Here is a 14,375-nt window from a genome sequence, read left to right as displayed (position 1 = left end):
CTACAGTCTGTCAGTGGTCAAATCCTGAGTGTAATAATTCTCCTGAGGCAGAAAGAAGAGGTGGAGGAGGAGAGAGGAGGAGGAGGAAGAGGAGGAGAGGAAGAGGAGAGAGAGGAAGAGGAGGAGGAATAAGAGGTGGAAGACGAGGAGAGACAGGAAGAGGAGGTGGAGGAGGAGAGAGGAGGAGGAGGAAGAGGAGGAGAGGAAGAGGAGAGAGAGGAAGAGGAGGATGAGAGGAAGAGGAGGAGGAATAAGAGGTGGAAGACGAGGAGAGAGAGGAAGAGGAGGAGGAGGAGAGAGAGGGGGAGGACGATGAAGAGGAGGAGGAGGATGAAGAGGAGGAGGAAGAAAAGGAGGACGAGGAGGAGGAATAGAGGAGGACAACAAAACAAAAGAGAAATATGACTAATCTGGACATTAGGAAGAAAGTAATTTCTCAGGGATAAAATAAGAAACAAGCAACCGAGCTGTGAAGAACAAAGCTTTAAAAAATTTAAAGCAAGAAAAGCTGAAGATTTCAAACTTATAGAAGTTTTCATCCGAGGGAGTGGGAAAGAAAGCAGTGAGAGAGGAAGCTGCAGCTCAGAAAGGACGTGAAAAATAAAATGAGGCTGCAGCTGGAACCAACGATGCATTCACAGGCCGTAGGAAAACACAGAATCTGAGACATAAACTCTACAATCTGTCAGCGGTCAAATCCTGAGTGTAATAATTCTCCTGAGGCAGAAACATTATCTGTGATGACACCCACACACACACACACACACACACACACTCAGTCCAGTGTGTGCTGTTATCTCTGAGCCACATGTGTGAGTGGGAGGCCGGCGTTTCCAAATCCATTTAAATTCTGATATCAGCCGTTGGAGCTCATCATCCACAGAGAGACATGTTTTCTATACGTCGCTTTATTTATGGAAACTGAAATTAAACAAAGTTTCCTTGTGTGTCACAAAAACTTAAAGCATCTCATCCACCCGTACACTGTGTGTGTGTGTGTTTGTGTGTGTGTGTGTGTGGAGGTGTTTACATTAAATAAAGTGGTGCAGATGTGATTTAAAATAAAAGCTGTTAATATTCCGGCCGTCTCCTCCTCGTCACCTCTCCCTCCGGCTAAAATTAAACTCAGATTGGATGCCCAGGAAGAAATTAACTCTGGGAAATTGAATTTTCAGGTCTGAAATATTTTTGTCCGAGGAGGAGGAGAAGGAGGAAGAGCAAGAGAAAGAGAAAGAGAGGAGGAAGAGGAGAAGGAGGAGGAAGAGGAAGAAATTGACTCCCTGTGTCTTGCCCCCACCAGGGTAGTAAGAAACTTAGGGGTGATGATTGATGACCAACTCACCTTTGCACTTTACAACATCAGAAAAATCAGACCTTACCCAACTCAACATGCTACTCAACTCCTGACACAAGCTGTCATCACCTCAAGACTTGACGACTGCAATGCCCTCCTGACGGGTTTGCCAGACTGCACAGTGAAACCCCTTCAGATGATCTAAAATGGTCTACAACCAGCCAAAAATGATCACATGTCACACCGCTGCTCATCCAGCTCCACTGGCTACCTGTTGCAGCCCAAAGCATCAAATTCAGATCTCTAATGCTCACCTACAAAGCGGTCTCCGGTACTGCTCCTACCTACCTGAACACCCTGATTCAGGCATACGATACCTCACGACTCTTCCAATGAACGGCGCCTGGCTCTGCCACACGTTCGTTCAAGGCAATCCAAACTCTTTGCGTTTGTTTTTCCCTGTTGGTGGAACACACTACCAGTTCCTGCCAGAGCAGGGGCGTCCCTCTCTACCTTTAAAAAACTCCTGACGACCCAGCTCTTCAGAGAGGACCTTCTCTCCTAGCACCAAACGATTCTTAAAGAATCCTCACTAGACCTTGTTGCTGCACTAACGCCTCTTATCACACCATACCTTGATTTTTTCCCTTTTTCTGTAAGTCGCTGTGGATAAATGTAAATGTAAGAGGAGGAAGAGAAGGAGGTGGAGGAGGAGGAGGAAGAGGATAAGCTTCTTCCATCTTTGCTCCATATCCAGAAAAGCTTTTTCACTTTTTGCATCTCAAATGGAAATTTTGCTTGATTCTCTTTTTCTGGCTCCAGAATAAATGTTTTCTCTTCTTTCCTTCTTGAAACTGAATCCTCTGTTTTGCTCTCCATTTGTTGAGCTTCCTGATCTGTTTGTATTTCTTTCTCTTCACACTTTGCTCGTTTGGATCAGTTATTCTGAAACCTCCGTCGTTACACCTCCAGGTTCAGTTCATGGTGACATTCACACATACCAAGTGGACGGAGATCAACCCGAGAGGTCGGCCTTCGCTCAAACTGGAGCAGTTTGGTCAGAATGGAACAAGATCGGATAATCTAATCAACTGTACCTGATGTAGCTGTGAACAACAGCTGTCGTGTGACTGTCTGGAGTTGTTTCCTGGTCGCTCACTGGAGCTGCAGATTTAATGAACGCTCGTATAATTACCACAATGAAAACAATTAGCAGAGCACGCTGCTGCTGCGCGATGAAGAAGAGTAAAACCAGACAGGAGGAAACGTTTGGAGGCAGATCTTCACTGTAACATCTCTGACCAATGAGAGCGCAGCATGCTGAGGGTTGCTGTGGGGATAATCCCAACAACTGCATTAAATGAGTTGCTGAATCAAAACAAAACAAACAAACTGCAGGTCAGAGATCTTCTTCTCCTCTGCTCTGTAATGAGCCGAGGTGTCTCCTGTGTGTCCTCATTACAGACATCCTCTCTGCTTTCTCTACAAGATTCTTGTTCAGAGGAAATCCTTGATCCCTAATTAGAAAGAGCCCGTCGTCCTTTTCTCCCTAAATAAGACTCCTCTTTCTTCTTTGCTTTATAACGAGTATATTTGTTCCTGCTCCTCCATCTTATAGGAAACTGCCTTCTCATTCCTTCCTAACACATCTGTGTCGTCTCACTGAATCTGATGTTTCACGTCTCATCATCTGAGTCACAAACTTTTTCTTTGTTCTTGTTCTGTTACTAGAAAGATTCCTGCATCCTTCTATATAACTAGGAAGCTTTTAATAAGGCCTCTCTGTCTCCTCTGCACTAAAACACAAAATAACACACATGCACACACACACACACACACACACACACACATGCACAAACACACACACACACATACGCACGCACATGCACACACACGTATATGCACACACATACACACGTACACGCATGCATGCACAGACACACTCGCACACACGCACACACATGCACACACGCATATGCGCACACAGACACGCATACACACACAGACACGCACGCACGTGCGCGCGCGCACACACACACACACACACACACACACACACACACACACACCAGTGTGTGACCAGGTGGTGTTTAAACACACTCCTCTCAGATTTCTCAGAGTGTTGCATGTTGCGTAACAATCTGCAGGTTATATCACCGCTCCTCCGATCCTGAACTGCAGAATTAATTCTCACCAACGATATTCTGATGATTTGTGATCTGCTCCTCCTGCAGCTCCTCCACACAGTCAGACCTGCAGCTCTGTAGAGGAGAGGGAAGTCTGAAGCAAAGTGAGACAAACAGAACACTGAAAGATGCTTTGGTGCAGAAAAGTTTTTCGGGTCATCGCTCCTTTCTCCAGCTCTAATATGCATGCACACACACACACACACACTCACACACACACACATACACATACACACACACACACACACACACACACACACACACACACACACACTGATAACCTGCAGGTTGTGTTATAAAGACGTGTGAGGTGTGTTTGATTCGTCTTCCTGGCTCTCACCTCCTGAAAGCGAGGTGGGTGGAGTGTCACTCTGTCAGTCTGCTGCAGCAGATGGAGACGATCTGTCCAACACACACCAGACAAAATCAACAAAGTCCTTTCAGACGTAACATTGATGTCTCCGTCCGTCTGCTGCGCTCTCAAATGTTCACGTGATGTGAGACGAAGTTCTTTAATGACATAATTAAATAGTTGGGAATACCATTTAAAAACAACCTTCAATTTAATTTTAAATGTAAATTTCCAACAAACAAATGAACACCAAATCAAGTCCAAACCCAAACTGACAAAAGGAACCTAACTTAACAGAGATAAAGCCATAAACCATAAGACTACTGCACCATCAAGTAAAAACTGATTAGGAAAAAAACAAACTCAAACTCAAACTCAAAAGTGCTGCTCAGTTACCCGTTCTTTTTCATTCCTCAAGTCATCCTTTTTAAGGTTAGAATTTAATATTTGAATCACAATTAAATGTGTGTAGAGCAGCAGCAGAGTCACTTCATGAAGCCAGTAATGTCTAAACTAATACATCAATAAAAATATTCCTGACGTCACATGTTTTGAAGATTAAGATGCCCTTATTAATTACAAAACAGGGACATTTTCAACCCCAGCATTTAACCCTATCCTTTACACAGAAGTGATTCATCCTAAACTGGCTCATTCATTGTGTTTCATAGATTGGTAAACAGATTTTCTGTGTTTATAAGAAATGATAATAAAGTGATGGACTTATTAGAGTGACCTTTAGATGACAAAACAAGATTTGAAGAAGAGGTGGGGGAAAAATTGATTCAGCATAGTATCACCATATTTTGCAAGTTGTCAATACTTCTGAAATAACGCTGCAAAGTTTTTTTCTTCCCAATTTTTAATGATTTCTTTTAAATAATGAATAGAATATTTTTACATTAAATCTAAAGTTTTACTTTATTTTTTTCCTAAAAAAAATATCAGAAAAAAATTACAAGAAAGAAAGTCAAAATGATCAGAAAAAAGTCAAAAGTGCCAGAAAGAAATGTCAAAATTGCAAGAAAAAATTTCAAAATTACTAGAAAACAGTCAAAATTACCAGAAAATCAGGATATGGTGTGGAGAAGTTGTGGAAATAACGCTGCAAAGTTTGTCTTTTTTTCTGTTTGATTCAGAGACATTTTTATCAGTGAAGCTTATTGTTTGTGAAAGTTTGATAAAATGCTGCAGTTGTTGTCGTCCATACATGTTTGATATCAGTTCAGTTTGACTGAATACTTTGTTGGTCAGTCTGTGGGTTTGACTCTCATTGTAGAGAAATAAAAAGACTGAAGTGAGATGAATAAGCTGAGAACTTTCTCTGATTGGACAAAACAATTAATGATTGAATTTAATTTTGCTCAGGACTGAGGGCAGATATTATAGAGTTAATGTGTCGTTAAGTTCAGACCAAAGTTATTATAGTTGAAAATGAAAACTAACAAAAAATTGAAACATTGAAAAAACATTTTCGTTAACTGAAACAAAAATAAAAACGAGTTTAAAAAAGAAAAAAAACGATAACTAACTGAAACTGTATTGTGGGGTTACAAAACTAACTAAAATTTTAGGGAAAATGTCCTTCGTTTTAATCTTTGTCAACTTTTACATACGTAAACCTTTTTGGTTGATATGAAATCTATTTCATCTATCTGGTTTTATGACTTAATAACCTTATTGGGGCTGAGATGGATAAGACAAAGGAAATAAAAGCAACATTTATTATGACCTCTTTGAATCTCGCACCCAACAAATACCCCATTGCAAAAAAACTAAAACTAATGAAAACTAAACTAAAACTAAAAACGAATTAAAACTAGCAAACACACTCTAAAAACTCATTAAAACTAACTGAATTTGAAAACAAAAATTGACAACGAAATGAAAACTCAAACTAATGAAAAATCCCAAACTATTACAACCTTTGTTCAGACTGGTTGCAGTATCATATTTGTGTAGAACAGACTTGATGTTAATAGGAAACATAATTTCTTAAAAAGCTGTCTGTGATCATATGAAACCAGCTGATGGAAATTTCTGTGAATGCAGATTAAATTCTGCAAAAAAATTTGAAATTGAATTGCAGTTTTAGCAACAATTGAACATAAAATACCTAATATTTGTCTGTAAGCAGTGGTTGTGTTTCCTGCTCAGCCTCTTCTCCTGTTTGTCTCTTTGGCTGTAACTCTTTGTGATTCCTCTAATGGGATTTAGCCTCGTTTGATTCGTCTGACAGGGGTTTATGTGTTCTTTCTGTCTGCTTGTTGTCGGCCGGCTGCTGCTGCTCTGTAGGAATGTGTTGGCCTTTGATTTCTGGCTGACAGTCGGCTGCTGATGGAGCTTTGTGCTGCTGGTCTGTGAGACGCGGCTGATGAAACCTTGATGCAACTGGAGCCTCCGAGCTGTTTGTAAAGTATTCAACAAACACCGTGAGGACACTCGGTACATGTGTACACTGCAGGCTGCAAGACACCATCACATACATTCATTTATCCTTCAACTCTTCAACCTTTTGTTCCAGCAGTTAGTGAGAATGAGAACACGCTGCAGCTCGTACCTGCAACACAAATATATATTTCAGCTTCCTTTCATAACTCTACGATCCTAAATAAGTCTGTTTAGATTTCTGCTGCCAGAGTTTTATAACAGTCTGTCTAGAAAAAGTTATTTTACAGAAAACTACTGTTTTATTTGAGTTTTCCATTTGAAATCGATATTAACCATAATTAAAACTGTCAAGATACTGTTGATAGGCTTTACATGAGGTTATTTCAATGTAATTTCAGATGCTTTTTTGTGTTTTATGTCCTTCTGGTTTAATTGGATGATTGTCTGAATTTACCAAAGAAGTCTATATAAAAACTAAACTCTTTAATTAAATTAGCCTTTATCATTTTAAGGTATTTCTGCAAAGTTTTTCATTTTTTGTGCATTTTTATTTTTCATTTTTAATATTTATATTTCTATATTTTTTATTGTTCGACATTTAGACTGTAAAAGAGTTTTTACAGTCAATAAAATAAATGATCTGTTAAATAACTTTTACTTAACTTTAGCAGTTGTTCACTGCTGTTTACAGGTTTTTTTTAGGGTGTATACTACAGATCAGGGGTGGACGATATGGCCCTAAAAGAATATCACGATATTTCAAGGTATTTCTGCGATAACAATATTCTTGATGATATTAGAAAATACTGAAAAATATGATATTTTAGTCTGTATAAATAAATAATCGTACAACAAAATAAATCCCTAAAACACTAAATCCGACGGGTCCGGGGGCATGTCTGGTTCAAAATTGCTCCAACGTTACAAAAACAATCACAATATAGGATAATATAAAAAAACAATGAACAAAATAGGTAACAATATATAATATAAATATGAATATAAATATAACAATGTAATATAAGTGTCTAAGGAGTAAAGTGGGTAGACTGCAGATGACATGGCAGGATGTAATAAACAGATAAATTACACATGATAATGAACATAATATAGTCTCTGGTGTTGAATATTGTAGGCTATTGCACATGATGTTAATATTAGTTAGTCCGATATGTTAGCTTTCCTCCTTGCAGGAAGGGGAGTTATACAGTTATACCATTTTACAGCGGTTTATTGACAGCAGAGATTCATGTAGAACCCCTAAAAACAACAGGGAAGTGACTCCAATCTCAACAAATGCTGTGTCCCAAAGTCAAGGAAGGATGCTCAAACGGCTGGATTTGAAGGACACTACGTCATCGACATCCGCCGAAGGACTGTCCTAATGTCGAGGATGCTCCGGAGGACAGAGTCCTTCTTTTGCCCAAATTCCGAGGATGCATGTGTGTATCCTCCGTGCGCTCCGACTACCCATAAAGCATTGCGCACACTGGTCTACCGGGAGATTTAAAAATGGCGAGCGTAGAAACAGTGACGCCGGCGGCGCAATATGCATTTAAATATGTAGATATTTTCAGTTTACACTGAATGTTATCACATAACATATTTCCATGATGAATTATGCGCCGCTGCTTTCATGGCACTAAGTAGCGGCCGAATTCAGCCAGGATCAGTTAAATATTCAGGTTTAATCCACTTTATGGTTTTTACTTGATAAATCGTGGAGATTCAACCTTAAAGCATCTTCTTCCATTTTCACAAATATGTGTCAGAGTGCTGATGCCAAAGACACATTCATGTCGTGAACTGATTTTGAAATTGCGACGCTGAATTTATTTATTTATTTTTTATTAAACTGATAAGAACAGATACTACACTTGATCTTAGCCAAAGGGCCGAGAGCGGCGCTGAAGTTAAGCAGGACGTCCAATTACACAATGATGCAAAGCTGCACACTCTGAAGGCTGCTCCATTTGTGCATTACACCAGTCAAAGGAAGGACTCTTGCCTTGCCTTCGGAGGACCCGACTCTGAAGGGAGGATCCTACCAAGGAAGGATCCTTGACATTGGGACACAGCCACAGTCTAACTCATCAGATTACTGGAGCTGTGTGTCCTGATCAGCTGATAATCACTTCAGTGTGTTCTGCACACTGCGATGCGTTCAGGTGCATCCTGTTCACCTGAGCGTCATGTGTTATGTTGTTTTAATGCATCACTGACAGAAGTGATGAGCCTGCAGCTCTGTTCTCCCTTGTTGAGGCTTTCTTCTTCTTCTCTGTCCTTCACACATTGATTTTCCTCCGTTGAGTCCCCTGATGGATGGGCCAGCCTCAACACGGACATGTGTGTGTTTCAGTGTGTGTGTTTCAGTGTGTGTGTGTCTCTGAACAATGCCACATGTGGGGGCAGGTTCTGGACTTCAAACCAGGGAGAGCGTGTTTAACTGGAGCCAGAAGGGGAAAAATAAAAAATAAAGCTTCCTGGAACTGAAGTGTGTGATTCATGGTGATATCTGGGAACCTGCCACTGATTCACTGTGTTCATGAAGAAGCTGCGGGTGAGATATAAACACGCTTCATTATGTTGTTTCTGTAGTCAGCTGCCTGATAAACAGGATGCACGGATTAAAAGACGAGTATTTGACTTCAGATGGTGACAGTAAAAGCTCACAGCTTCGTATTAACATGTACTTTTACTTTTTCATTTTGATGCTGATACTTTGGTACTTTTACTGCAGTAAAGTAATCTGAATACTTCAGATTACTGCAGATTAAACTACCTAGGAAATAAAGTATTTCAAATGAACACAACCAGAAACATCTGCAGCAGGAAAATGTAACATTAGAGCATTAAAGGATTATGCATTTTAAACAACGTCCAAACTGTTTTGGAATAGGGCTTTACCCCTTTAAGTTTTGTACTTTACTCAAGTATTTCCATTTTATGTAACTTTATACTTCTACTCCACTACATCTTTAGGTAAATATTGCACTTTTTACTCCACTACATTTAGCTGCCAGCTTTAGTTACTTTTCAGGTCGAGATTTAACATAAAAACATGATCTATTTATAGTGATAACGCTTTTTAAAATAAATAAATAAACAATATAACAGTATAAGAAACTAGTAAGTAGTTAAAATTAGCCCTACTTACAGAAATGCATTTTAATAATTATCCAATAATATCATTAGAATAAAACATTCTGCATATCTGCTGCAGGTTGACTCTCTGCTGCTCTGATGTCAGTAACTCAGCAGTTTAAACACTCTGATGTGTTTCCAGTTTCTCAGCAGGAAACGATGATCTCACACACACATTTAAATCCAAAAGAACACAAGAACACTCAGAAAACCCCCCTCATTAAAGCAATTTGCCGTCACGCTAACAGAGAGTGTTTGTGACAGAAACTCCACTGATCCTCACATCTGAGGGCCGGCTGCACCGTGTGTGTGTGTGTGTGTGTGTGTGTTGCTGCATTGCCGTGCATTGACGTCAGCATAGAAAGCAGACTAACATCTATTTGAAGAAACAGAAACTTCGGTTAATTAAGTTTCTTTTCATTTCAACTCAATCACTTGACGACATAAAGCATAAAAGTTGTTTAAATGTTTTGGTTTTGATTTGGCAAATTTGGAATATATTTCACATTGACAGTAACCTGTTGTTGTTTTAGCATGCAGCATCAGCATTTTAAATTGACTCTAAATGAATCATAATCAACTAAATGAACATCATGATGTACTGAAGGCTGAAACATGGAGGAAACCATAGTCCGCACGATTGCCCGCTAACGTTAGCCCGATAGCTCGCTTTATCAGTCACATTGCTGTTAAACAAATTCAATAAGTGAATGATAACTATTTAAGTTGATCTCTCTCAACGGCACCGAGTTGGTCTTGGTCTCGCTAGCCCACTAACGTCAGCACGATATTGATTACCTGCTAAGGTTAGCACCAGCACGCTAATGATAGAACGCTAATGAAAGCGCGCTAATGTTGGCATGCTCGCTCATCAGATAACCCCGCCACCAGCCCCTGACCAAGCTGGCAAGACCAGCAGAGAGTTGGTGCCGCTGTGGAACCTGTTTTCACGTTTTTAACCTGTTTTGACTTTGTCTCCTAGTCCCTAACTTTGTCTCCAAGTCCCTAACTTTGTCTCCAAGTCCCTAACTTTTGTCCTAGTCCCTGACTTTGTATCCTAGTCACTAACTTTGTGTCCTAGTCCCTAACTTCTGTCCTAGTCCCTGGCTTTGTGTCCTATTCCCTAACTTTTGTCCTAGTCCCTCGCATGTGTCCTAGTAGTTGACTTTGTCTCCAAGTCCCTAAATTTTGTCCTAGTCCCTGACTTTGACTCCTTGTCCCTAACTTTCCTCCTAGTCCCTAACTTTTGTCCTAGTCCCTGACTTTGTGTCCTAGTCCCTGATTTTGACTCCTAGTCCCTAACTTTGACTCCTAGTCCCTAAATTTTGTCCTAATCCCTGAATTTGTGTCCTAGTCCCTGACTTTGACTCCTAGTCCCTGACTTTGTGTCGTAGTCCCTAACTTTGTGTCGTAGTTCCTGACTTTGTCTCCTCGTCCCTGACTTTGTCTATACTAGTCCCTAACTTTGTGTCCTAGTCTTTGACTTTGTCTCCTAGTCCCTGACTTTTGTCCTAGTCCCTAACTTTTGTCCTAGTCCCTGACTTTATCTCCTAGTTCATTACTTTTGTCCTCGTCCCTGACTTTGTCTCCTAGTCCCTGACTTTGTCTCCTAGTCCCTCATTTTTGTCCTAGTCCCTAATTTTGTGTCTTAGTCCCTGTTGTTTGTCCTAGTCCCGAACTTTGTGTCCTCGTCCCTAACTTTGTCTCCTAGTCCCTAAATTTTGTTCTCATCCCTGAATTTGTGTCCTAGTCCCTGATTTTGTCTCCTAGTCCCTGACTTTGTCTCCTAGTCCCTAACTTTGTCTCCTAATCCCTGAGTTTGCTCCTAGTCCCTGAGTTTGTCTCCTAGTGCCTAACTTTGACTCCTAGTCCCTGACTTTGACTCCTAGTCCCTGACTTACTTAAGTTTTGACTTGTGACTCTTTTCATTCACCCAGATTTCTCACCAGTCCAATCATCAGTCAGTCTGTTATATTCCTCTTCAGATCATTTCAAGTGTTTTTAAGTGCAGGGTTTGTTTCTAGATTTTCTCTTTTTGTCCTCAGTCTTTGTGTTGACTAACCGACAGACAGCTCCCTCTCCTCTCTTGGTGTTTGTCGAGGCCCCGCTGTCTCCGTCACCGACCTCCCGCGGCTGCAGAACAAACAGCGAGCTCATTCTTCAGTCGGCCGAGCTTCATCCCAAGCCGAGGATGAGGAGTTAATCAGGCTGTTTGGGATCTCCTGCAGCCTCTCGTCCACATCACTGACCACAGCAGCTGCTCATGTGTTTAATATTACACACTCATGTTGGACTGTTAAACAACTCAGAGAAAGTGATGAGAACTGGCAGATAAACAAGACAAAGAACTTCCAGGCAGACGAGAGAAAAAACAGTAAAGAGCACACAGACGAGAGGCAGAATGTTTCAGCTTTTAAACTTTTTCACTGAAGAATAACTTTGATTTATAAAGAGAATTGATTCATTTTATAATCCTGATTTTCTGTCTTGCTGAGAGTTTCATAAGATCAGTTACAGTTTTGCAGCCAGATGTGCAAAGGACGTGCACACACAGAACACATGCATGTATACGCCTTTTCCCCACACATATACTGTGTTTATAAAGGAAGAATGTGCAATGCATATGATTTGCATGAGGTTTGAGGTTGTCCAAGGCACAGTTCCATCTTAATTTAAGTTATGAGTGATGCATTGTATCATTTATTTTTTTATTTTTTTATTTTTACATTTGAGCATCTTCTCCCAGTTTATTATCGTTTCATTTGATCCTGAGCTGTGCAGCACTTCGTATAGTCAGAGACAACGTGAGCGTTATGAATGAAAGAATGAATCATAGATCCTTCTGATGTTAAATAATAATGATGATTCAGATTTTATTGAGATGAATTAGCAGTACAGACGCTGCAGACAGAGACAGCCATGTGTGCTGTTACAACACTGCTGGGGGATCTCACCGATGTAATACAGAAACACACTTTGTGACATATCTCTCACTAACAGATCTATTAAACGGTACACAAGGCACTAATATAAATATACAAAGAGATTTTTAACCACCTTTAACCTCTTTTTGTCTCATAGTTTCGGTGTTTGGTGTTTTTACCGCTAAATTAGCACAACTGCAGAAACCAGAAGATGTGTCTTTTCAAATGAGGCCTTGTCCTTCCAGTTCTTCTGTTATAAACCTTTAAACTACTCCTAATCCTTCCCCTACCTGTAAACCTACCTGTGCAGGAGGGTTTTAAGAGGTTAACAGTGTTTTTACGTCTGTTTCTGTCTCACTGTGGGAACTCTGAACACATTAACATCATTTTGTTTCCCAATATTTTCCAAGAGAACTCACTGAAACAAAAAAGGGAAAAAATATAATGTTATAAAAGCCAGAAAAAACATCTGATATGATGATTTAAAAACATAAAAAAATTAACAGGTTTATTAACAACTATAGTAAAAAACTAAATACTGTAAAATCTGTCCTCAGCAGGTGATGACATAGTCGCTCCATTGATCCATGCTGCGATCTGAAGCACTTAACCTGCAGAAATCTGCATGTTATGATCATATATTGAAAAATGTTCTCCCCTGCCTAAAACACACACACACACACACACACACACACACACACACACAGACAGGTTCCCCCTCTGGGTTGATGGAGAGGTGAACTCATTATGACGGAGACTAACATTGAAAATACGAGTCACCCAGAGTTCAGTGAGGAAAAAATTGACACCATGAAAAAAAAGCTATCGTTGTGTGTGTTTGTGTGCATGTGTGTGTGTGTGTGTGTGTGAGAGAGAGAGAGAGAGACACAGCGTCTGCCTGTCAAGCAGACTAGATGTATCCTCAGACAGACAGACGTCTCTCTCCCATCATGCCTTGCTGCAGGCAGTACTCACATACTCACCTTGAATTTCATTGAAGGAAGAAAACAGAATCACATGCAGAGTGTGTTAGTGAGGAAATTATTAATTAAATAAATAATTGATCAAATGAACACATGATTAGTCAGTTAAAGTGGAGAGAAACTCCTATCAGATATCAGATATATCATATTGGTGTATATGTTTCTAATAAGTGCTGATATGGAACTTTTTTACAGAACGTATAATGTAGAAAATTTAGCTTGGGGTGATTTTCACATGATGTCATACAGCTATTTATTCTATTTATTTATTTAATGTTTATTTAGTAAATTATTTCAGTTTTAATTAATTCTTTATGAAAGAATATTGTACATTATACAATGCATTACTAATAAACTAATGTGTTTAAAGAAAGCAGCCTTTTGAGTGCATAAGCTCATTTCAGCCCCAAACATTCACAATATCAGCTGCCACATGGTGATCTGTGAATATTTCCCCTCTAAAACCTGTATTAGTCTCAAGAAACACATATATCAGTTTGAGTCTACAGACAATTTAACTGCAGGACACAGAGATCCCCTCTTTAACAGGTAGACAAAGTCAGGAGTACAAGTCCCCTCCTGATATTTTTTTAAGAAAGGAAAAACAAGTTTAATTTAATTGATATCATGAAAAAAAAATCAATTTTATTTTAGTGTTTTCTAAGTTCGTCGTGACCAGAAAAAACATGGTCCTCTGTTGGTATTGTGTGTGTGTGAGTGTGTGTGTGTGTGTGTGTGTGTGTGAGTGTGTCTTTGTGTGTTTCTGTATGTGTGTGTCTTTGTGTGTTTCTGTGTGTGTGTGTGTGTGTGTGTGTGTGTGATGGATGCTCTGCTAGAGTCTCTGGTAATAATAGCTGTGATGGATTCTCAGCTGGCCGGCAAGCTGCAGCTCCGTCCAGGAAGATAAAGATGAGCTGGAGCTGCTGCTGCTGCTCGCTCCGGGTCCGAGGGGCCTCGAGCCCGGGGAGATATTAATGATAACACACACACACACACACACACACACACACACACACTCACACACACACACACACACACACACACACACACACACACACCCTCCCTGCACACAACACACCATTGGTCATCTGCTAACAATAC

The 14,375-nt window shown here is 40.1% G+C and overlaps 1 non-coding gene across 1 annotated transcript; it reads right to left on the bottom strand.

The window, feature by feature from the left end:
- Positions 1–7,945: 7,945 nt before the first annotated feature.
- On the bottom strand, positions 7,946–8,132 carry LOC131961010 (U2 spliceosomal RNA). The gene has a single exon (XR_009389815.1). It is a non-coding gene; the product is annotated as a U2 spliceosomal RNA (small nuclear RNA).
- Between the last annotated feature and the right edge of the window lie 6,243 nt (positions 8,133–14,375).

The sequence above is a fragment of the Centropristis striata genome, chromosome 2, assembly GCF_030273125.1.
Source record: "Centropristis striata isolate RG_2023a ecotype Rhode Island chromosome 2, C.striata_1.0, whole genome shotgun sequence".
NCBI lineage: Eukaryota > Metazoa > Chordata > Actinopteri > Perciformes > Serranidae > Centropristis > Centropristis striata.
The sequence above is the reverse complement of the archived record's forward strand: the minus strand, read 5'-3'. Positions and strand labels throughout refer to the sequence as shown.